This window comes from Lupinus angustifolius, chromosome LG03 (genome assembly GCF_001865875.1).
Source record: "Lupinus angustifolius cultivar Tanjil chromosome LG03, LupAngTanjil_v1.0, whole genome shotgun sequence".
Taxonomy (NCBI): Eukaryota; Viridiplantae; Streptophyta; class Magnoliopsida; order Fabales; family Fabaceae; genus Lupinus; species Lupinus angustifolius.
In genome coordinates this window covers 6,663,271-6,674,927 of record NC_032011.1, presented here as the reverse complement: position 1 = coordinate 6,674,927, position 11,657 = coordinate 6,663,271, and positions in this window count along the sequence as shown.

Below are 11,657 nucleotides of genomic sequence, written 5' to 3'. Positions count from 1 at the left end.
TATCATCCCCTTTAGTTATGCCTTCATAAAATACTTAAAGAACAAATATAAACTCTACTTTATGAACAACATAATAAAAGCTCATAACTTTCTATGAAGTATGAGAAGAAGATGAAGAAGAGAAAATAAAAAACTACCTTACTTTATAAAGGAAATTTAGTGTAAAAATGAGAGAATGGGGTGAGGTATTTATAGGAGAGCCTCACCCTCATCAAATCAGAAAATTTAATGCAAAATAAGTAAATTCAGACTAGCATAGGTGATGTGTCTAATGGTGGTGGAGTGATAGAATTTGTTGAGTGATTTAAGGGATTTTGTGTAAGAGAATATATACTTTTGCTTGTTTAACAAGCAAGCTTCTTACATGAAAGTGATGTGACCTTTTCGATGACACATTCTCGATTAAACAATTCCCAAGTGTTACGGAACTCAAAAACACATTATTGGGCCGAATTCGGGCGAATTTGGGTCCGACAACAGCTAAAAAACTTTTCGTCACAGAAAATTACGAAATTTATCACAAGATAGGAAATCACAAAACAAGACTAACACTCAACTATGGTTTAGTCTAATTCAATACCGATTAATTTCTAAAATTAGTCGTTTTTAAAATAAATAATTAATAAAACATACACAGAAAATTCACGGTGTTACACTAGAGGTGGAAGAAGGTTCAACAAGTGTGGTAGTCGTGGTGGAAGGTCCTCAAGAAGAAATTCTACCTATTTTTGTGACTACTACAACAAATATGGGCATGATGTGGCTTGGTGCTATTATGCACCATATGATCCTTCCTACACTATGCATCACTCCTATGGAAATCACTATGCTGACACTTATCCACATATGCACTATCCAACTCCTCCTATACTTGGATATGCTTTGCCTTGTCCTCCTGTTAGGCCAAGACCATCATTTCATTCATACAGTCATCCAAGGCATGCTTATAATCAACATCCCAAAAGGTGTATCAGACCTGACTCATCATATGCATACCCACCTCATTATGCAATGAATGTCACACACACTGTTCAAGATTTTAGCAAGCCATCTTTGTGGTATCGTGACTCAGGTACTACAAATCATCTCACTGCTGGTCCTTCTTTCCTAGCAGAGCCAATCGAACAAATCTCCTATGAACACATCTACATGGGTAATGGTAATAAAACTAATATTGCAAGTAGTGGGCATGTTTACTTATATTCTCCTTTTAATCCAAAGTGTCTATGTCTTTACATAACCTTTTGCTTTTTCCCACCATTACAAAAAATCTTATTAGTGTGTCACAATTTGCTAGGGATAACAAATGCTTTTTTGAGTTCCATCCTAATCATTGTTTTGTTAAATCTCAAGCTACTAAGGAAGTGCTTCTTCAGGGTTCTCTCACTGTAGAGGGGCTCTATGCCTTCCACAATCTCTTGTCATCAAACACCTAACATTGTAATCTCAATTCAAGACTGCCATCATATGCAAATAACACTGTTTTTTCTATCTCTAAGAGTTTATCTTCATACTTAATTTGACACTATAGACTAGGACATGCCTATGAGGCTGCTGTAAACATTGTCCTTCAACAATGTAGTATCTCACATTGTAATAAAAATAGTCTTGATTTTTATGCTGCATGTTGTTGTGCTAAAGCTCACAGATTACACTCTCCTACTTCTAGTTCCATTTATAATGAACCATTTGAACTCTTATACCTAGATCTTTGGGGCCCTGCACCTATACACTCTGAAATAGGGTTTAGGTACTATTTGTCTATTGTTGATGCTCACACAAAATATACATGGATTTATCTCCTAAAGAAAAAAATTAGATACACTACACCTACTTCAACATTTTGTCAATCTTGTCCAAACACAATTTCATCTAGATATCAAAGCCATTCAAAGTGATTGGGGTGGGGAGCTTAGACCATTCACTGAATTTCTCAAATCACTAGGGATAATTCAAAGAATCTCATGCCCTCATACCCATCATCAACAAGGAACTGTTGAGAGAAAGCATAGACATATTGTAGAAACTAGTCTAGCCTTACTTTCTCATGCCTCCCTTCTCCTGTCCTATTGGGAATATGCATTCACCACTACAGTCTATCTCATTAACAAATTACCATCACCTATACTACATCAATCTAGTACTTATTTCTTTTTATTTGGGGAACAACCTGACTATTCCTTCCTTAAGGTGTTTGGATGTGCATGTTTTCCACTATTGAGACCTTACACTAATCATAAACTTGAATTCAGGTCCTCTGAATCCACTTTTTTGGCTACTCAGCCCATCATAAAGGATACAAGTGTTTGGCAAAAGATGGCAGAATCTATATTTCCAAAGATGTCATATTCAATGAATATCAGTTTCCTTATGCTTCACTACCCTCTCCTGTGTCCAATTCTGAGTTTTCCTCTGTTCTTATGTCATCTCCTACTACCTTGATTCACCATTCTCCACAAAATATTGTCTCCATTACTGACACTGATAACACTACATCTCCATCCCCTCTCCCAATTCCTATAAATTCCCCTGGTCAGTCTCCTGAGTATCCCTCCATGTCAAGTACTCACAAAGTCTCTGCTACCGCTTCAAACCCACCACTACAACTCTCACAGTCCACTACAATAGAGTCTTGCTCTGTTCCATCAACCACTATAGTTCCTAGGTCTACTCACCCAATGCAATCTCGTTCCAAATCTAGTATAGATAAGTCCTTTTTCCTAGAGTTCCCAGGGTCCTTATAACCCAAACTGAACCTACATTTGTCAAAACAACCCTGAGTGATCCTCTCTGGTTTCAAGCCATGCAGGAAGAATACAATGCTCTCATTCAGTTGGGTACATGGTATGTTGTTGATTTACCCCTAGGAAAACAAGCCATAGGCTATAAATGGGTGTTCAGAATTAAAGAGAATCCTGATGGAACAATTAACAAATATAAAGCAAGACTAGTGGCAAAGGGGTTTCATCAAAGACATGGAGTTGACTATACTAAAACATCCTTTCTAGTTGTAAAACCTATTACTATAAGGATACTACTCACTCTACTAGTAACATTCAAATGACCTATGGAATAGTTAGATATAAATAATGAATTTCTCAATGGCCTTCTCAACGAAGAGGTTTATATGGTGTAGCCTGCTGGTTTCACTAGTGGTGATAAAACTCAAGTTTGCAGACTTCACAAAGCACTCTATGGCCTCAAGCAGGCTCCTATGCAATGGTTTGAAAGACTTAAGGGCACTCTACTTTAATTTGTTTTTCAAATAAGTAAGTGTGATAATTCTTTGTTTATTCACACCTCATCTACTTACAAACTCTACGTGTTAGTCTATGTAGATGATATTATTGTTATTGCATCCTCCATTCCTCACATTAATCAGATTATAGACAAACTCAAGACTACTTTTGCACTATAAAGGCTAGGTCCTTTGGATTATTTTCTGGGAATTGAAGTTCAACACTTGTCCAATGGGTCTCTTTTTCTATCACAAACCAAGTATGTCAAAGATCTTCTAAAAAAAACCAACATGGACTCAGCAAAACCATCTCCTACTCCTATGTCCACTTCATGAAAACTGACCAAAACAAGATCCTCTAGTTTTGAAAATCCTACATTGTACAGATCCATAGTAGGTGCTCTACAGTATGCAACAATTACAAGACCTGACCTTGTATTCAATGTCAGTACATGTCTAATCCCTTAGATCACCACCAAGTTGCTATTAAAAGAATCCTTAGGTACTTACAAGAGTCTCTCACTATGGGCATTCAACTTAGACCTGCTAGCACCACTACTCCTCTACCCATCACTGCCTTCTGTGATGCAGATTGGGCATCAGACTCTGTTGACAAAAACTCTGTCTCTGGTGCTTGTCTCTTTGTTGGCCCAAACATTATCACTTGGTGGTCCAAGAAACAACATACTGTCTCAAGTTCTAGTACTGAAGCAGAATATCGAAGCCTAGCTCTAGCTTCTCAAGTAATTATCTAGATTGAATCTCTCCTCTCAGAACTTAACTTTGCCTATCAATCTCCACTGGTTCTGTGTGACAACCTCAGCACCGTGGCCATGACCCACAATCCTGTACTTCATCACAGAACTAAACACATTGAGTTGGACCTATTCTTTGTAAGAGATAGAGTCCACCAAACCTTCCTCAAGTCAAGCATATACCATCTGAATTTCAGACAGCTGATGCACTCACTAAACCTCTATCTAATTCAAGATTTAAGGAAGCTTCTTCAAGTGGTTGACATGTCATCAACTCACCCTCAACTTCAGGGGGAATATTAGAAGATTAACTGTTTGTATTAGTTCCAATACAGTAATCAATTGTTTCTTGTATATACGGTTTGCCTTATTGGCTTTGTAACTAAGCAGTCTAGTCTGTTAGGATAGATGCTTCTAGAAGAATGACAGTTTCAGTTAAGTAACTGCCACATGCTTTGTAAGTGCTTCTATAAATAGAAGCTGAATAGAGTATTCAAATCAATAAATCAGAATGACAATCAAAACAAATTCAATTACAATTCTTTCTCTTTCTCTCCTTTGATTTCTCACTTTTACACGTTGTGCTTTGTTCAAGTGATGAAAATGAATGAACACTAGAGATTTTATCATAGAATTGTTGGGTATTAAAAGTGTAAAGAATAAATCTCACATTAGGTAGAAGTTGATAAATTGAAAGACATGTATGTGGATAAAATTATAGACCTAATATTTTGAGGTTTTGAGTCAAGACGTGAGTGTTAAATCCACTTATATGTTTCTTTCACTTAATACATGAAAGAACAATTGGTAAGTGATGAAAATGAATGAACACTAGAGATTTTATCATAGAATTGTTGGGTATTAAAAGTGTAAAGAATAAATCTCACATTAGGTAGAAGTTGATAAATTGAAAGACATGTATTGGATAAAATTATAAACCTAATATTTTGAGGTTTTGAGTCAAGACGTGAGTGTTAAGTCCACTTATATGTTTCTTTCACTTAATACATGAAAGAACAATTGGTAGTTTGACGGCTTAACAAGGCATTAACTCACTTAGCTCATGGAAGAATAATTTAACTCATGGATAACATTTGGAGAAGCTTATTTATCTTCAAGAACTACAACTATCAATAGATTAAAACTTTTTTTCTTTCCTCCTCTCAGAAAAAACCAACTGAGACCCTAAATGTGGCATGAGGCAATCGGGTTATAAAAGGAGCCAAGAAAAGGTATATAACTCCGTATTAGATGGGTCTGATTTAGGACCATAATTAATCCCTCCCAATGCAACTTCAACTCCAGTACCTGTTCTACCATCGTCACAAACACTGCCACATGTTGTGCGTGCAGAAACAATTGCTGCAACAAGTCCAACCTTAACTTCGATGTTCATCAGGTTTATGTTAACACCTAGTTTCAAAGCTGCAACAACAAAAGAAAGTGAAATGTAGATATGATGTATTTTCCTCTTTTATGATTCACAAACTTATAATGTTATTCGATATAGGATTTTATCCTTTTCTTTAGATGCTTGTGAAGGATTCTTTTGATACATGTTTAGAAGTTTAACCTTTTCTGAAAATGTTGGAGAAGTTGATGATATTAGTAGTTTTTTCTTAAATTTTTTTTCATGTACGCTTTAGATACTTGTTAAAAATGTTCTTTTGTAAATGTACTTTATGGTTAAACTTGAAATACCCACTTAAATATTATGAAATATATTTACCAATGTTATAAAATCTGAGCCGAATATTAACCTAGAAGTGGTCTTATAAATTTTTTAAATGGTTTAACTGGTTAGATCGTCTGGTTTGATTATTCACATCATAATATCATATACAATTTATATATATTATATAATTTTAATGAAAATAAATAAATAAAAAAGCATGATTAAAACAGTATGATTATATTTTTTATTTAGATCATATTTTATTTTCTATTTAGAAACAGAATCATTAATTCATAAAAGTGATTATAACCACAATTAGAATAAAAATAAACAAATTTAAGTCCTTTAATGCATACAAAACAATATACATTATGCAATAACAAAATAGAAAGGAAGACTAGAAAAATGATAAAATTTAAAAGGAAACAAATAAACTTCATATTTCTATCTTTTATGTGGGACAAATATAAACCAAAATCACACATAAGGCCATAAGGGGGAGAAACATATAAGTTATGAAGATTTCTATCTTTTGTCTTCTGCCAAAAACAGATAAAGGAGAAACACCATAATAACTAGATCACACATTAGGCGAGGCTACGAGTGTGAGGCAATGACTAGCGGGTCAATGGATGACCATGATGCTAGGTTTTCTCTTCCATCCTCTATTTTTTATGTTCGTGATTGAGTCCCTTATTTGATTTCTATTTGGCCGATCTAACCAATCGGATTATTCCGAGTAATCTCGGTCTAACCGGTTCATATTGATACCATTATTGATACGGGAGAATAATTATAGTTGTCATGCAATCATATCAGTTAAAACCGGGCAAAAAATGGTCAAACCGGTCATATTGGTCGATTTTCAATTGAACTGTACCAGTTATACCGACCAATTTCATTTAACTTTTTTTAAAAATGAAAATGACTTATTTTTACCAAAATGCTAGTATGAAGGATCAAACACACAACAACTACATTTTGTATACTTGTAAAACATGGTGTACTACCAACTAATACATTTTTGTTTTAACAAATATTATAAATAAAGATTGTTATTGTCTTTGTTATTTTTTAAGATTAATGTTAGTATAAAATATCAATTAATATCACTGGTTCCAAGGTGTTCATTTTTTAAGAGATTCCAAGTTGTTCAATTGATAACACTTCATCATGCAATTCCTTATAATTCGAATTTGGTGTTCAACATAACATAAACTACGTGAACAATGAGGCGTGAATCCATTTTGTTTGATTCCATTATATAAGCATTTACATAGACAAGTTACCAACATGGCAAGCGAAATGGCCAATGACATAACATGACATAACAAACTAAGTATTGATAACCAATTATCTACTTTCCCAAACAAACCAATCCATGTAATAATGTTGTAGCGAACTATTACTATTTAAATAAACTACAAAAACAATGGTGGTTCCTTCAACTTTAGAATTGGTAATTTACAAAAGTAAACTGTTGGGTTTATTTAAGTGTGAAATCACATATTGGATATGTGGGGAGGAGTAAAAGTGTTTATAAGTAGAAAGGACTCATAGAACTAATACCTTAAAGTTTTGTTTCAAGATGTTGTATCTCACATGTGACTCTCTACTCTTCTCATACCCCAGTAACAATGGAATTCCCTGGTAGTTGGAGGCTTCCCGGTCGCAGTCTTGTCTAACAAGTGATATCAGAGTCAATGGTTCGGCTGAGACATGGTGAACTTAAGGGGGAGCGGACCAGAAAGTGTGTGATACCCACACTTCAGGAGAGATTATTGAGTTTATTGAAGCGTGAAGTCCCACATTGGATATGCGGGGAGGAGTCAAAGGGTTAATAAGTAGAAAGGACCCATAGAACTAATGCCTTAAGGTTTTGGTTTAAGACGTGATGTCTCACTTGTGCTCTCCACTCTTCCCATACCCCGGTAACAATAGAACTCCCCGGTGGTTGGAGGCTCCCCGGTTTACTTTTCGATAAAGAGTTTCCACTGTTTGAACTTGACAAATGCTTCACTTTTGTGTTTCAAAATGAAGATCCACACATTCCTTGAATAGTCATCAATGAATTTAACATGTATCTTCTACAACTATGAGAAGGTACTTGAGAAGGACCCCACAAGTCAGAATGTACATAATCCAATGTGTCTCTTGTTCGATGAACTACAACATTGAATTTTATCTGATACTGCTTTCCAAAAACACAGTGTTCATAAAGTCTACTTTCCCAACTTGTTGACCGCATAGTAACTCTTGTTTGGCCAACTCGGCTAGACCTCTTTTACTGACATGACCCATTCTTAGCGTCATAGTTTGGTGACTTCAGAATCAGATGTTGAAGAGACAACAACAACACCCATGATTGTATTTCCTTGTAACATTTAGAGAATATTCTTTCCTTTCATTACAACCATAGCACATTTAGATATACTTATAGTTCCACCTTCACCTCTGTAGCTATAACCATTTGAATGTAGTGTTCCCAAGGAAATTAGATTTTTCTTTAATTCTAGAACATGCCTTACATCTGTCAACGTCCTTGCGATTCCGTTGAACATCTTGATTTTAATTGTGCCGATGACCTTGCATGAAACATTTTTCCCCAGAAGGACCTTGCCCCCATATAAGGGTTGATAAGTGGAAAACCAATCCTTAATGGGACAATGTGATATGAGCGTCTAGAATCAAGTATCCATTCATTTTTTAGTCATGCTCTGAGACAATTAGTGCATATGCACTATCATAGCCATTTGCTATAGCTGCATCTCCATATTCATAAATCTTTTCTTGCATTTGTGATATGGACAATTCTTTCTTATATTTCTCTCCTTGTGATAGTGAGAGCATTTATACTTTCTAGGTTTCGCTTTAGACTTGGACCTAGATTTCCCTCTTTCACCAAATGATTTCGCCGCTCTGTTCTTCCTCTAGCAAAGAGACTTTCACCCGAGGCTTCAGATCTTGAATCTGATACCCTTTTCTTCAGTTCTTTCGAGTGCAACACTGCCTTTACTTCGTCCAAGGTCATATCTTCTCGATCATACATCATGGTGTCAGTGAAGTGCTCATAAATGGTAGATAATGGAATGAGAGTGAAAAACTCTTACTATCGATGTATACATCTTTTTCTCTAGAAAAAATGCGAATACAATAAATAAAAAATGAAAGCAGAGATACTCATGAACTCAACATTATTCTCTCGAAGTTGAGGTGGTACTGTGCCAAGTTAAGTCGGTGAGAGAGAGACAAGTTCATCATGGCTTGGGCAAAGCTTTGGAAGGTACAAACAAGCTACCATAGAGTCTGACCAGTGATGAGAATGATGAAATCTTGGAAAAAGCACATAGTGCAATTATGGTGTGCGTAGGGGATGCTACGAGAATTGTCAGATGAAACTATAGCTGATTCATTATGTTTGAAGTTGGAAAGCCTGTACATGACGAATTCACTCACTAACAGGCTGTATTTAAAGAAAAGAATATATACTCCTCAAATGTAGGAAGGGAAGCCCATAAAAGATCATATGGGTGAATTTAACAAAATTACTCTTGATCTAAAGAATATCGATATTAAAATTGAAGATGAAGACCAAACAATTCTTCTACTATGTTCCCTTCCGAGCTTTCGTCTTCAGTCGCTAGAGGTTGGCCATATACCTACGAACGCTTATAGTGATAGCTAATAAAATTGTTGGTATAAACATAATATACATATGGATGTACAATAATGCGTAGGTTTAAATATAATATAACTACATATATCTAAGTACGTAACTATAAGTATTAGTGACATAATACGTTCCGTAGATATAAATGTCGTATACTTACAAAAAGTATTGTGTGTAACTATATGCTTTAACAACGACTTCAAAACCATAGGTATTGATTACATATAGTTATGGATGCCTACTTTTAAAACCGTAGGTATAAATTGCATATACCTACATATACGTACTTTCAAAACTGTAGATATAGAATACATATAGCTACAAATGCCTACATTCAAAATCGTCGGTATATATAATTTTTTTTAAAACCTTGTTCCAAATTGGCAAATTAAACATTTTGTCTTTCCGGTTCCTAATCCCTAATGCCTCTTACTTACACTATCCATAGTATATATTCTCCTATTAATTACTAAATATCTATTAACAATTTTTATATTATCTCTATTAGTTTATATGAATTTGGTTACAATGTTATTGAAAAAGTGAAAAAACAGCATTTGATTATAGTAAAAAACCTCTCCAACTTCCGAAAAACCCTTGCAACCACAAACTACTAGTTCAGTTTCCATTCCCATTTTAAAATCCATTATCTACTATTCATTTTTATTTATGTTTGACTTTTCACAAAAAGTAATACAAATAAAGAGTGAATGATGCATTGATTGTGCATAATTCTTTACACCAGTGTATCAATATTACATTCTTTTTCCTATAGTTGTCATCTTTGCCTAGTTCAGAGGACCACTATCTTCTTTCTGCGTTTTCATCTTTGCCATGTTTAATTTTTTATATTTGAAGTCACTTGCCTTCAAATGGTGCATTTTACGTTTGGTGTCTATGGTGGTGAACTTAAGAGAAGCAGTGGTGGTGACCTCCTAAAAATGGAATTGATAGCATGACAAATTTGTTAGTTTAAGTGAAATAAATAGCTGGATGGATCTTTCGCAGTAAAAATAGAGTCTTGAGTAATGTGCTTAATTGATTGCTCATAAGTTGTTTGATAAAATTCTTGAAAGAATTATAGTCTATATATATGTTTGGACAATGTTTATTATCAATTGGTTTTTTTTAACTAAATACATTTGGTGGTGTAGATAGTTTTAGTTTACAAGCTTAATGAAATTTTAACTAAATACATTTGATGGTTTAGATTTCTTTTGATATGATCAATATCATGAATCATGACATTATGGATATCACAATAATAAATTGGTTTTGGAGGTGCTGCAATTTCTGCACATCAAAGTAGTCAAGGATGACTTGAAGGCTAAAAACATTTCTTATTACATCCATTGATTTACCAGAAACAAGGGCCATGCCAGAGTTATCAAGTGCCAAAACACTTATGGAGTTTATGTTATTGATGTTAGCTGCTATATTGGTTTGGGTGAGGTAGTTGCTGAAAGTGGTGTATGCTGGGAATTGTGAGAGGAGTTTTGTTATGTTAAAACAATTGCCACATTGGAACACAATAATAAGAAAAAAGCACATATAATTTAGACTCAACCCATTGTTGCTAATACAAGTTTAATATTTGTATGAATAATTGGGTTTGATAATATAGTTTAATATCTACTCATACTACATCAGTATATGATATTTATATATATTATGTGCAAATGTACTTTTCATGCAATATACTTGTTATAAACAGAGGAAAAAAATATATGAAACAAACTTGTATGTTAAATTTAAATCAACCAAGTAATTAGTTTCAGCTGAGAGATGAAACGAGTTTGTTTTTATACTTGTTATATATGTTTTGGGTTTAAATTAAATATATAAATGAGTAGAAGGGTAGTGTAAATAGTAGCTTATATTATAGTGTTGATTGTTCATTTGATGATTTCAAAGTATTTATTAGAGATATAATGGGAAGGAGACAAAGAATTAATATGGGGCGTCATATAACTCAAGACTCGAATCAAAATGTTCAAGCAAGTGATACTGAAGGGATACAATTTACTCCTACTCTTACAACCCCATCCCATGCCCAAGGAAGTTATGTTGGAGAAACTCATTCCATCCATAATGATGCAGAAGGTACTATACATGAATCTATAGAATCTCACTTCATTCCTCCAAAATTAGATGTTGAAGAAGAACAAGCTATAAAAGGTAAAAAGATATGTCATTTCATTTTTATACTATATTTATTTTAACATAATATTTCAATTTGCATGATATTTTGTTTTCAATATTATGGATGAAGAACCAAAACGACATATGTAAGTATCAGAGTGCAACTAAGAGGGGAGG